Source organism: Marmota monax, unplaced genomic scaffold (genome assembly GCF_021218885.2).
Source record: "Marmota monax isolate L192 unplaced genomic scaffold, Marmota_monax_Labrador192_F-V1.1 WCK01_AAM20220418_F8-fsc00108, whole genome shotgun sequence".
Classification (NCBI taxonomy): Eukaryota; Metazoa; Chordata; class Mammalia; order Rodentia; family Sciuridae; genus Marmota; species Marmota monax.
This window is the reverse complement of record NW_026694593.1, coordinates 3,081,375-3,093,751: the sequence shown is the minus strand read 5'-3', so window position 1 is coordinate 3,093,751 and position 12,377 is coordinate 3,081,375. Positions and strand designations below refer to the sequence as shown.

Below are 12,377 nucleotides of genomic sequence, written 5' to 3'. Positions count from 1 at the left end.
CTCTCCTACCTGGAGAACCTGCCTGGGACGGCGACTTCCTGACCAGTGTCCTCCTGAGCTCCTGTCTCTCCCTTCTTCATCGATTATGATCAGAGTTGTGTTCCCGTTCTCTTTTTGTTTACCTTTATTTTCATTTTTTTAACTTTTTGATTTTTTTGCAGTACTGGGGATTGAACCTGAGGCGCTCTACCACTAAGCTACATCCCTAACCCTTTTTAGTTTTTTTATTATTTTGAGACAGGGTCTTGCTGTTTTCCAGGCTGACCTAGAACTTGTGATCCTCCTGGCTCAGCCTCCCAAGTAGCAACGTGGTTTTGCTACCGCTCGATCCTTGTCCCCAGGTCAGTCCGATAATGAAGACATGGTTTTGAGAAAAAGAAAGAAGGTTTATTGCTTTGCTAGCAAAGGGGACTCCTGCCCCAAAAGCTGTGATTCTGCCCATCAGCAGGAACAGGCTTTTAAAGAGGTGACTCTAAGGCTACAGTGATCTCTGCTGGAGTGGTGATTCGCTTGTTAGTTTGGGAGGGATTCATCTCTGAGATCTTCTGGTGCCATCCCCAAAGTCTGGATGACTTCCTTCCTAAGATGGGTGTGTGCTCAGGACAGATAACTCTGCCAAGGATGGGGAACAAAGGTAATCCTGTTTCCCCTGAGATTAGGGAGGGCAGGGATTAGGGAGGAGCAGGGAGAGAGGAGGAGAAAGAAATGTCCATAAATAAGTTGGGGGGGGGGCTGTAGCTCCCTGGCTGGGCGCTTCCCTAGCACGTGTGAGGCCCTGGGTTCCATCCTCAGCACCACGTAAAGAGAAACAAATAAAATAAAGGCATTCTGTCATCTACAACTACAAAAAAAAAAATTTTTTTTTTAATAAGTTGCAGTGGCAGAGCACAAGGACTATATTCAAAGCATAAAGTGGAGCTCTGTTACAGTTTCTTTTTAAACTCTCTCTTCCCTGCTGTTCTGGGTGACAGACTAGAGAGACCCCTCCCTCAACCGGTTCTTTTTTTTTTTTTTTTTAATTTTTCAGTCATACATGACAGTAGAATGTATTTTGACATATAATACATACATAGAATGTACACACTTGCATCATATTGTCTATTCTGTTCTGCTGCCCTTCCTATCCCCCCTACTCCCCCCCTCCTCTCCCATCCTTTCTCTCTATCCAATCTAATGTGACACACTTTTTTTTCTTTTTCTCATTACAACATCATATATATAATCTGTATAACAATGAGGTTCTCCTTCCATCTTCTGTGCAACTCCCCTTCTCCCTCTTTTTCCCTCCCACCTCTCTTCTAGTGGTAGTCTTCTTCTCATGCTCTTCCTCCCTATCCCATTTTGAGTCACGCCCCCCCCTATATCAGAGAAGACATTCGGCATTTGTTTTTTAGGGATTGGCTAACTTCACTTAGCATAATCTGCTCTAATGCCATCCATTTGCCTGCAAATGCCATGATTTTACTATTTTTTAGTGCTGAGTAATATTCCATTATGTATAAATGCCACATTTTTTAATCCATTCATCTATTGAAGGGCATATAGGTTGGTTCCACATTCTAGCTATTGTGAATTGTGCTGCCATAAACATTGATATGGCTGTGTCCCTGTAGTATGCTCTTCTTATAGTATAGTCCAAGAAGGGGAATAGCTGGGTCAAATGGTGGTTCCATTTCCAGCTTTCCAAGGAATCTCCATACTGCTTTCCAAATTGGCTGCACCAATTTGCAGTCCCACCAGCAATGTATGAGTGTACCTTCCCCCACCCATCCTCACCAGCACTTATTGCTGTTTGACTTCATAATGGCTGCCATTCTTATTGGAGTGAGATGGTATCTTAGAGTAGTTTTAATTTGCATTTCTCTGACTGCTAGAGATGGTGAGCATTTTTTCATGTATTTGTTGATTGATTGTATATCATCTTCTGAGAAGTTTCTGTTCAAGTCCTTGGCCCATTTGTTGATTGGGTTATTTGCTTTTTTGTTGTTTAACTTTTTGAGTTCTTTGTATACTCTAGAGGTTAGAGCTCTATCTGATGTTTGAGGGGTAAAAATTTGTTCCCAGGATGTAGGCTCCCTATTCACCTCGCATATTATTTATCTTGCTGAGAAAAAACTGTTTAGTTTGAATTCGTCCCATTTGTTGATTCTTGGTTTTAACTCTTGTGCTATAGGTGTCTTATTAAGAAATTTGGGGCCTGCCCCCACACCTCAGCCGGTTCTTAACCTCAAAAATTATTATTTCAATCAAAGGGACATTGGATACCTTTTGGGGGTATTCTGCCCAATGCTTTGGACTGCATGATTCTGTTCTCACTTAACACCCCCTATGTTTAGATTCACACAGTATCAGCTGGGCACAGTAGGGTGCACACCTGTAATCCCAGAGATTTGGGAGGCTGAGGCAAGATATCAATTTCAAGGCCAGCCTCAGCAACACAGCGAGGCCCTGTCTCAGAATAAAAAATAAAAAAGGCTGGGGATGTAGGTCAGTCGTAAGGTGACCCTGGGTTCAATCCTCAGTAACAACAACAAAAAAAAACCATACACTAACTGTGTAATAATGGTCCACTTTATTCAGAACCTAGATAGCCCTTGCTGCTCTGCCACTGTGACTTATTTTTTAAATGGACATATTTCTTTCTCTTTCTCTCCCCTCCTTAATCTTGGAGGAAAGAGTTACTTTTCTTCCCCATCCTAGGCAGGGTAATCTGTCCTTGAGCACACACTTACCGCAGGAATGAGATAAAGCATATTTGGGGCACCTAAAAAAATGACTATCTCCCAAATCAAAAAATGAACAGAGAACAAGTGAAACAGCCTTTGAATCACCTCTTTAAAACCTATTTTTCCTCCTCATGGGTAGAATCACAGCCTCAGGAGTCTCCTGTGTTTCTCCTTTGGTAGCAAAGCAATAAAAACTTTTTTTTCTCAACACAGTGCCTTGTTATTGGATTGGCATCAGGAACAAGGACCACGCTTTCAGTGACAACTGTATTTGGCAGGTGGCCCTTCATGGTCTGTGGCTTGGAACTGTATGTTTCATTAAACATGGTTATTGATCCTCTATATTTGATTCCGTTTAGGTTTTTCTCTTCTTTTTTTGTACCAGGGATTGAACCCAGAGGCACTTAACCAGCGGCCCCAGCAACATCTAGCTGATTGGCTCCTCTGCGGTGATGCTCATTGGGCTGTTTCCCTGCCCTTTCAGACCACGGAGCTGCTCATTGGGGGACTTTTTTGGCTCCGCCCACGTGACCCAGCCAATCGGCCTCAAGAGCAGGAGGATTGTGGGAGGTGGAGAGAAGCTTGGGTGGGAGAGAGAGGCTTGTGGGAAGCCGGTGGTGGCAGTTGAGGCTCTGAGGGTTTTTCCTGAGAGGCTGTTTTGTTTGGCGTGTGTGGTTCTAAAAATAAAGTTAGTTTCTTTTGACAAGTGGCTCCTGATTGTGCCCAGCCAGACTGCGGCACTTAACCACTGAGCCACATCCCAGCCCCCTCTTTTTTTTTAATTGAGTAAGGGCCTCACTAAATTGCTGCGGCTGGCTTTGAACTCGCGGTCTTCCTCCTCGGCCTTCTGAGTTGTTGGGATTACAGGCATGGGCCAGTAATCTGTTTGGTTTTTCTTAGTGAAGTTCAAAAGCAAAGGAAAAAAATGAATAAATAAAAAAAGAAAGGAAGGAAGGAAGGAACCCCTGTGTACTGCTATCTTTTGTTGCGAGGTCCCCAGACTCATCTTTAAGACCCAAATCAACTGGGTGCAATGTAATCCCTGTAATCCCAGCAGCTCAGGAAGTGGAGGTAGGAGGATCGCAAGTTCAAGGCCCCCCTGAGCAACTTAGTTGAGAGTCTGTCTTAAAATAAAAGATACAAACGTCTTGCATGAGCTCAGCAGCAGAGTGTCAATGGGTTCGAGTCTCAGTACTGCAAAGGAAGCCGAAATGAAGGAAGGAACCCTGTTGGCATGACGTGACCTTCCTATTGCCTTGGCACATGGCCTCCTAGCCAAGGATGCCACCAAAGGGGACTGAGAACAGGAGACCAAGTTTTCTGCCAAGCACCAATAGTTCCCCGTTCACCCCAGTAACCCCCAGGCCTCCCACACTCCCACCCGCTCTAGACCACCCTCCTCCAGGAGACACCGAGCTCCGTTCAAAGTAAATAACAATCAGAAAGGAAATCACTCAGGAGCTTCGCATTTAAACGCTCTTTTTTTAAAGTGAGAGAAATGGAGGAAAGAAATGGAACAAGGACTTGGACTCTCGACTTTTGCCTGCTCTTGTCCCATGGGTGGCTAACGCATCTCTGCCTTCCCTCCACACCCCTTTCCTTTGCTCTGGTCACCTGGGATTCCAAGGTGACAGGTCAGCTCCGTACACATCCTGTGAGGGGTCAAGCCACTTTCTCACCCCAGACAAGGCTCCACTTGACAATGCCGAGATGATGAGGGGCAGACCTCACGTGATCAAGATGCCCAGCTTTGGCAGCTTGCAAAGCCTCTAGCTGTGCAAACCCCCAACCCCTGCCCTCATTCCCCTTCTATAAAAGCTCCAAGTCATTGTTGGCCCCTCAAAGGATGCAGGTCCCCTTGTCTTTCCAGTGTGGTTAACAATGATTAAAGTTCCTTTCATGCTTGCCACCATTACCTTTCCTGTTTGTTTTTTTGGGGGTTAGTGGCCCTGAGATAGGGATTTAGGATAAGAGAGAGAAATGTGGAATCTTAAGGTAAACACCCTCAAGCCCTTGAGGTGCAGAAAACACAGTTGTAAATCCTGGCCCATGCCCTTGTAAAATGAGGGAAATACGCAAGCCCAGGAAAACTGGTGCAAAACTGATGCAGTTCCACCCTGGATTATGCACGTCCAGTCTGGCCCCTGATACGACCTTTCCATAAATATTGGCCCCCAACCCAAGTCAGGGCTGCTTTTCCCTCCCTAGGCAGCCCGCATTCTCCCTTGAATGGGTATCTTCCTTCCCAAATAAACCTCTATGCCTTTGTCCGGCTTGTGCTGAAATTCTTTTCCATCCCATATGCCAAGAACCCTGCTGGACCAGGTGAGATGGGGCACACCTGTAATCCCAGCAGCTCGGGAGGCTGAGACAGGAGGATTGTGAGTTCAAAGCCAGCCTCAGCAACAGTGAGGCACTAAGCAACTCAGTGAGACCCTGTCTCTAAATAAAATACAAAATAGGGCTGGGATGTGGCTCAGTGGTTGAGTGCCCCTGAGTTCAACCCCTGGGACCCCCCCCAAAAAAAAAATGGAAGAAAGAAAGTGAAGGGAAAGTGAGGAACGAGAGACGGGTAAGAGAGAAATGGAAGACGGAGACCAGGCAGAGAGTTCATTTGTCGGAGCTGAAAAATTAAGGCCATCTCTCTGTAGGAGAGAGGCAAAACAGGCTTGGGTTCTGGGATTTTTCAGGCCCAGAAATCAGATCAGGGCAGGTCCTAATACAGGTGGTTAAGGGTGGGGTTGGTATGAGGGAGTGGGTGAGCCTTTCTCAGATAGGCCCTGGGGCTAGAGAGTGAAACTTCTTCCTTAAAATGGCGGCTGTCACTTAAGATAGCTGTCCAGATGCTAAGCAGCAATGCTATAGAAAGAAAAGTGAAAAAATCGTATAACATGGCCTTCCCCTTACCCCCACTCACCTCACTATGTTGCCCAGGCTGGCTTCAAACTCCTGGGCTCAGGTGAGCTGGGCACACCACCACAACAATGTCATGGTCTATTTTTCTTGAAATAAATTTTATTTGGGGAGGGGGGTACCAGAGATTAAACCTAGGGGCCCTTAACTACTGAACCATACAACCAGACTTTTTTATTATTATTATTTTGAGACAGGGTCTTGCTAAATTGTTGAGGTTGATTTTGAACTCGCAATCCTCCAGCCTCAGCTTCCAAAGCTGCTGGGATTACAGGTGTGTGTCCCTACACAAAATAATTTTTTTTTAAAGTTGGAAAAAAAAAAAAAAGTGGATGCAGAGTTTAGCTGGGCGTTGTCATGCCCACTGTAATGCTAGCTACTTGGGAAGCTGGGGCTGTTGTAGGGACAAAGGAGACAAGGCACCGAAGATATTTTTATTCGGCTGCAGCCAGGTTCAGGGGGCACAGCTTCTGCTGTAATCAATCAATCCCCTGAACCCCGAGTTCAGGGAGTTTCAGAGTTTTATACCCAGCGTGTAAGGGGAGGGGCTCAGAAGTTCACAGTCTGCAGAAGTTCACATAAAAGCAGCTTTTTCTTTCACTGTTCTGGGCAAGTTAACTCTTCAAGGACCACACCTGAGAAGGGGAGAGCTTCTTCTCCCCTTTCTTTCCTCCCTCTGCCAGCTGTTACCATGGAGCCCAGTTGTAATTTATCTTAAAAATGCAGACATCTCTGTGAAGCCCAGCTCAAGGACAGAGGCCTTGTTTGCACATTTCTACAAAGTACTATACTGGATACGTTTGTGAAAAACTAGTAAGGGGTGTCCAGCACCTGGAGTGCTGTATCTTCCCAGCCAGTGGCCCAAGTAAACAGGGTGACACGAAAATAGGAAGTTTATCTACATTGAACTCTTTTGCTGACAGTCCTAAATTCAGCCATGGTGAAGAGGGCTTTTCAGTGGAGAAAGGGGGTGCCACTTCAGAGGCAGGAGGATCACAAGTTGAAGACCAGCCTGGGACACTTAAGAAGACCTATCTCAAAATAAAATATACAAAGGTCTGGGAATGTAGCTCAGTGGTAGAGCACCCATGGGTTCAATCCCAGTACCACCAAGAGAGAAAGAGTTGTAAAGTTTCAAAGAAAAAAATATATAGCGAAAAATGTAAAAAAAAGGAGAACAGATTTTCAGAAAAGAAATAAAAAGTAAATTAAAACATGACAAAACAGAATGTCATATTCTAAAACGGAATAAATAGAATAATAGCAGATAAACTTAAAAAAAAACATAAAAATGAAATTGAAAAAAAAAAAAAAGTGCTGGAGACACAGCTCAGCGGCAGTACTTGCCCTCCAGGTGCAGACCCCTGGGTTGGAAAGCACATGGCCCACAAGTGACAGAGTCAGGAAGCAAACCTCGGCTCAGCAAGAAATCCTTCATTCTGCAGCGAAGTCCATCCATCAGGCACTGGAGGCTCACTTTCTGGGTATAGGAAATGGCCCCTGAGTTACGGAAGGAGACTGGCTTTTCTAGTTTACAATGGGGGTGAGTTAACCACTGGAGGCTGCTGTGGACGTGCAGTTTGGACAGTCAGGGACCTGGTTATGCAGGTTGAAATTTCAACTCAGGAAGGCAGTTGTAAAAAGTTGGAAACCCCTCGTCACTGGGAGAAGCTCACAACTTATCTTCCTTCCTCCGGGACCCATTGTTACCTAGAGCTTTACCGTTTGCTTTTCTCCTCCCAGGACTCATCTACAATGGGAAAAGGGAGAACTCCGTTGGCCCCTTCCTTCAGGACCCATTGTGGTTGGGAAGGGGTGAGTGTTTGCTTTTGGTGGAGGTGCTGGGGACCAACCGGGAAGGGGTGAAAGTTGGCTTTTCCCTCGGGGCCCATTATTACTGGGAAAGGATGCACCGAGAGAGGTTTCATGACTGGCTAATTTCCTTCCTCTGTTCCTCTCTCTTTCTTGGGGAACTGTCTTGTAGGAATATTATTTTCCATAACCCTTCCCTGGGTTTGCTCCCGAAATAAACACATAAATGGAAAAGAAAAAGAAGCACAACAATGAAAATATTATGAAAAGAATAAGAAATGTGGAAAACAGAACAAAAAAAAATTCAAATATATAATTGGTAGACCTAAAGAAGGGAACAAGAGGCTGCGGCTGGGGCTCAGCGGCAGAGCGCTCACCTAGCCTGTGCAGGGCCTGGGTTCCATCCTCAGCACCACATAAAAATAAATAAATAAAATAAAGGTATTGTATCCAACTACAACTAAAAAATAGGTTTTTTTTAAAAAAAAAAAAGAAGAGAACAAAGCATTAAAACAATAAAACAAAATAATCTGAAATAAATATTTCATTCTTCAAGTTGTGAAAAATAGAAAGTTTGCTGGTCCGTTTTCAAAATAGAGTAATTTGCCTTAACCAGGATGTAAGATCCAATTATAGCCTTTTCCTTTGCCCACCCTAGTCTTAAAATTAGCCAATTTTGTAGATCTTAATCCCAGCTTCTCCCATCAGAGCAAGGGGCAGCGCTGCCCTGGGGATAAAAGCAGACAGACTGCCAGGATCTTCTTTGGTAGCCCCCATTTTGTAGAAGTAAAAGGTTTCCCTTGTCAAGTTTGTTTTTGTGCACGTGTTGATTTCTTGCAGCACCCTTATATTTCTTTTTTTTTTTTTGCACCCTTATATTTCTAACAAAGTCTGATGGCCACATCATATTCCAAGAAAAGAAATTTAATACAACCCAGGCATATCCCGAGAAAGTTATGGTGTTAAGGAAAAGGAATTAAACTTCCATTCCCATCTGGTTAAAACATGACAGTGATACTTCTTAAAATAAACTGCTAAGCTCACGTGAAAGTAAAGGAAATTTTCAAAAGCCCAAGCAAAGTAGGAATTAAAAACCAAATGAGCATGAGTTGACACTACAGCTCTCCTTGGGAAGGACCGGTTTCTGGTGTCAGGAAACAAAGAGCTTCCAATTTCAAGGACCGTTTGAGTAGAGATGAGTCCTTACATCAGCAAGTAGCTGGGAACTGGAAAGTCCCTACCCGAGGCAAGAATCCTGCAAGAACTACTCCCCGAGGGAAAGAACGGCCAAGGAAAAGTCTCCACCAGCAAAAGAGAGAGCGCGAGGAGGCTTGTTATGTAAGGGCCTGGGCTCCAGTTAGGGAAAAATGGTTTCCCTGGAGAAATTTTCAACATGGGCTGCCTTCATGCAGATCTGAGATTTTGGTTTACATAACTGGTGTGGTTCAGAAAGGCCAAACCAGCCAGCGCGGTGGCACAGCCTGTGATCCCAGGGATTCTGGAGGTGGAGGCCAGAGGATCACAAGTTCAAAGCCAGCCTCAGCAATTTAATAAGACCTTGTCTCAAAATAAAAAGGGCTGGGGATATATAGTTCAGTGGTAAAGCGCCTCTAAGTTTAGTCCCCAGAACCACTGGGATGGGGATGGGGGGAGAAGGATGGGGCTGGGAGGAGGAGAAGGGAATGTGGGGAGGAGGAGAAGGGGAAGGAGTTAACAAATTGGTAATAACCTTGGGGCACTTAGGAGAAAAAAAAAAAAAAGCAAAATTGCTTTGAAGACCCATATTCTTAAACCAGAACCAGGTTTCCCCTAAATAAATCTGGATTTTATTTATTTATTTATTTTGAACCAGGGATTGAACCCAGGAGCACTTTACCATATCCCCCAGCCCATTTTGAGTCTCACTAAATTGCTTAGGGGCCTTGCTAAATTGCTGAGACTGGCTTTATATTTTCGATCCTCCTGCTTCAGCTCCCCAGGCTGCTGGAATTACAGAAGTGAGCTACACCACCACACCTGGCTCTTTTTAATTTTGAGACAAGATCTTGGTAAACTGCTGAGACTGGACTTGAACTTTCAATTCTCCTGCTTCAGCCTAGGAGTCTCTGGGATTATAGGCATATACCACTGCACCCAGCAAGATTGAAAATTTTTTTAAATTTTTTAAAATTAAAAGATGCACAATATAGGCATCTTTTCAGGGGAAGCATACACACACACGCATGCACATACTAACCACACTGTGTAAGAAAGAAAATCTGAAGATCTATAACCATTAAAGGAATTGATTAGGGGGTTGGGGTTGTGGCTTGGTGGTAGAGCACTTGCCTAGCACATGTGAGGCACTAGGTTCTATCCTCAGCACCACATAAAAATAAATAAATAAAATAAAGTTATGATGTGCATATACAACTCAAAAATTAAAAAAAAAAAGAGGAAATACTGTCCAGCTTACTCTATGTGGCAAGAAGAAAATAACCTTTGTGGTAGAGACAGCTAATGCCCCATTACCTGTTCTCACCTTCTTTCTCACAACTAAAGAATTCCTAAGCAGCAGAATACAGGATTTGAAGACAGGTGAGTCACTTGGACACACAAACTATGGGTGGTTGAGAAGAACCACCAACCAGCCCTAACCACCAACTTCCAGATAGTCCAGGGAGAGAAGCAAAATTCTCCCTCATTGAAGTCACTGTTATTTTTGGTAACTGTTACAGCGAAACTAGGTTACCAAATAGCCCACCACAGATAACATCACCAAAAATGAACCATATGATAAAAGAGAATTTGGGAAGTCAATCTGTTATGATTGTAAATGCAAAATTCTAAATTAACTATTAGCCAATGGCAAATGGAATCTAGTATTATACTTGAATGCTGGGATACAGCTCAGTGATAGAACACTTGCCTAGCATGCATGAGGCCCTGGGTTTGACACGGGCACCATAAACAAAATAAACATACAGTTTTAGTGTGGGATATAGATAGATAGATAGATAGACAGACAGACAGACTAAGGGTTTATACCATGAATGCAGAGATGGTTTTAATATTAGAAAGTGTATTAATATATATCACCACACTGACAGACTAAATTTTCAAACCATGTGATGATCATCTTAGTAGGTGGAAGAGTTAATTCAGTACCCATTTGTAATAACCCTTAGTAATCCAAAACTAGGAAGAAATATCTTGACCAATGAAGGACATCCAGCAAAAACCTATGGAATTTTTTTTTCCTTTTTATTTATTTTTTGGCACCAGGGATTGAACTCAAGGGCTCTTAACCACTGAGCCACATCCCCAGTCCTTTGTTGTTTCTTTATTTTGAGACAGGGTCTCGCTAAGTTGCTTAGGGCCACACTAGGTTGCTGAGGCTTGCAATCTTCCTGCCTCAGCCCCCTGAGGAGCTGGGATTACAGGCTGTACCACCCCATCTGGCATGGGAAATAATTTTAACATTTGACAAAAGAGAGTACAGGTTGAGAAATATAAGTGACAAACAGGAACATGATGCAAGAAAATATAAACACCATGAACATAAAAGAGCCTACTAATATAACTTCAAAATAGACAAGACAGCAACTGACAAAGCTTCTAGGAGAAATAGTTGATTCATAGTTGACCACTATGGTTAGAAAATTTAACACAGCCTTTTCAGAAACTGATTTGTAAAGGAGAAAAAATAAGCAGAGGTATAATGAAGGTGTACAGCTTCCACTCTTCTTTATGGAAGCAACCAGGATCTTTGCAAAATTCCACTCTCTGGGCACAGTCACAGGGCACGTCCGATGCTGTGCAGGTAGAAATGAAGCTGCGCTCTTTGCACAGTCGCTCCTGCCAGCAGGGCCCCTCGGATGACAGCTGAACCCAAGGCAGCCACCAGCAGCTCTGCCGCCAGCAACAGCCCCCCCATCTGGGCTGGGCTCACCTGCTGCTGCTCCCTGGCAGCGGCACCTGCAGCTGGCTGAGCTGTGGGCTCTCTGTCACACTGGCCGTGCTGCAGCTGGGAGCTTTGGTGGGAGGAAGGAATGCTCTGCCCCCAACGTCTGCCGTCACTTATCAGAAGCCTCAGGGAACCCAGCCAGTAAGGCAGCAGCCGCAGGTTGGTGACTTGTGCCTCCACGAGATAAAACAATTTTTAAAGCGTGCCCAGAACCAAGATGACATTGGGCTCTGTGAGGGTTTCAATGAGGAGTTGAGACAGTGCAAGCTCACTAATAGATTCCTCTAATCACGAAATTCAAGTTGAAGAAGGAGAAAATGGGCTGGCATCACTAATTTGTTTTAGCATAAAAATGTAATTGGTAGTGAAAGCATAAAGTGTAAAACCATCAGCAAACCCTCCCTCTCCTCCGTGATGCACAGCATCCTGGGTTTGTTTGGGTTTTTGTTTTGTTTTGTTTTGTACCAGGAATTGAACCCAAGGGCGCTTAACCCTTGAGCCACCTCCCCAACCCTTTTTTTATATTTTATTTAGAGATGGCATCTTGCCATCTTGCTGAGTTGCTTAGGGACCTGCTAAATTGCAGGCTTTGAAATCACAATCCTCCTGCCTCAGCCTCCCAAGCCACCATACCCGGGGCATCCTGGCTTATGACTGGCAACAGAAAAGGATGTTCTCACGGTTCATTGAGAGGGCATAGAAATGGTGACTGGGCAAATATATCTGGGGCCTCCTTAGACCAGCTGTTGCACTGTTATTGTTTGTGAGTTATTTAAAATAAAACGATTTTCTTTTTCTTTCATTATTTGTGGTACTGACATAGAATCTACGTGCTCTACCACTGGGCCATATCCCCAGCCCTTCTCATTCTTAAGTCTCCCTAAGTTACTTAGGGCCCCCATAAGTTGCTGAGGCAGGACTCAAATTTGTGATCTCCTGTCTCAGCTTCCCAAGTTCCTGAGATTACAGTCTCATTTTAA

The 12,377-nt window shown here is 44.2% G+C and overlaps 1 pseudogene; it reads left to right on the top strand.

The window, feature by feature from the left end:
• The first annotated feature begins 5,027 nt into the window (after positions 1-5,027).
• On the top strand, positions 5,028-11,732 carry LOC124077248 (coiled-coil-helix-coiled-coil-helix domain-containing protein 2-like; annotated as a pseudogene).
• The last annotated feature ends 645 nt before the right edge of the window (positions 11,733-12,377 follow it).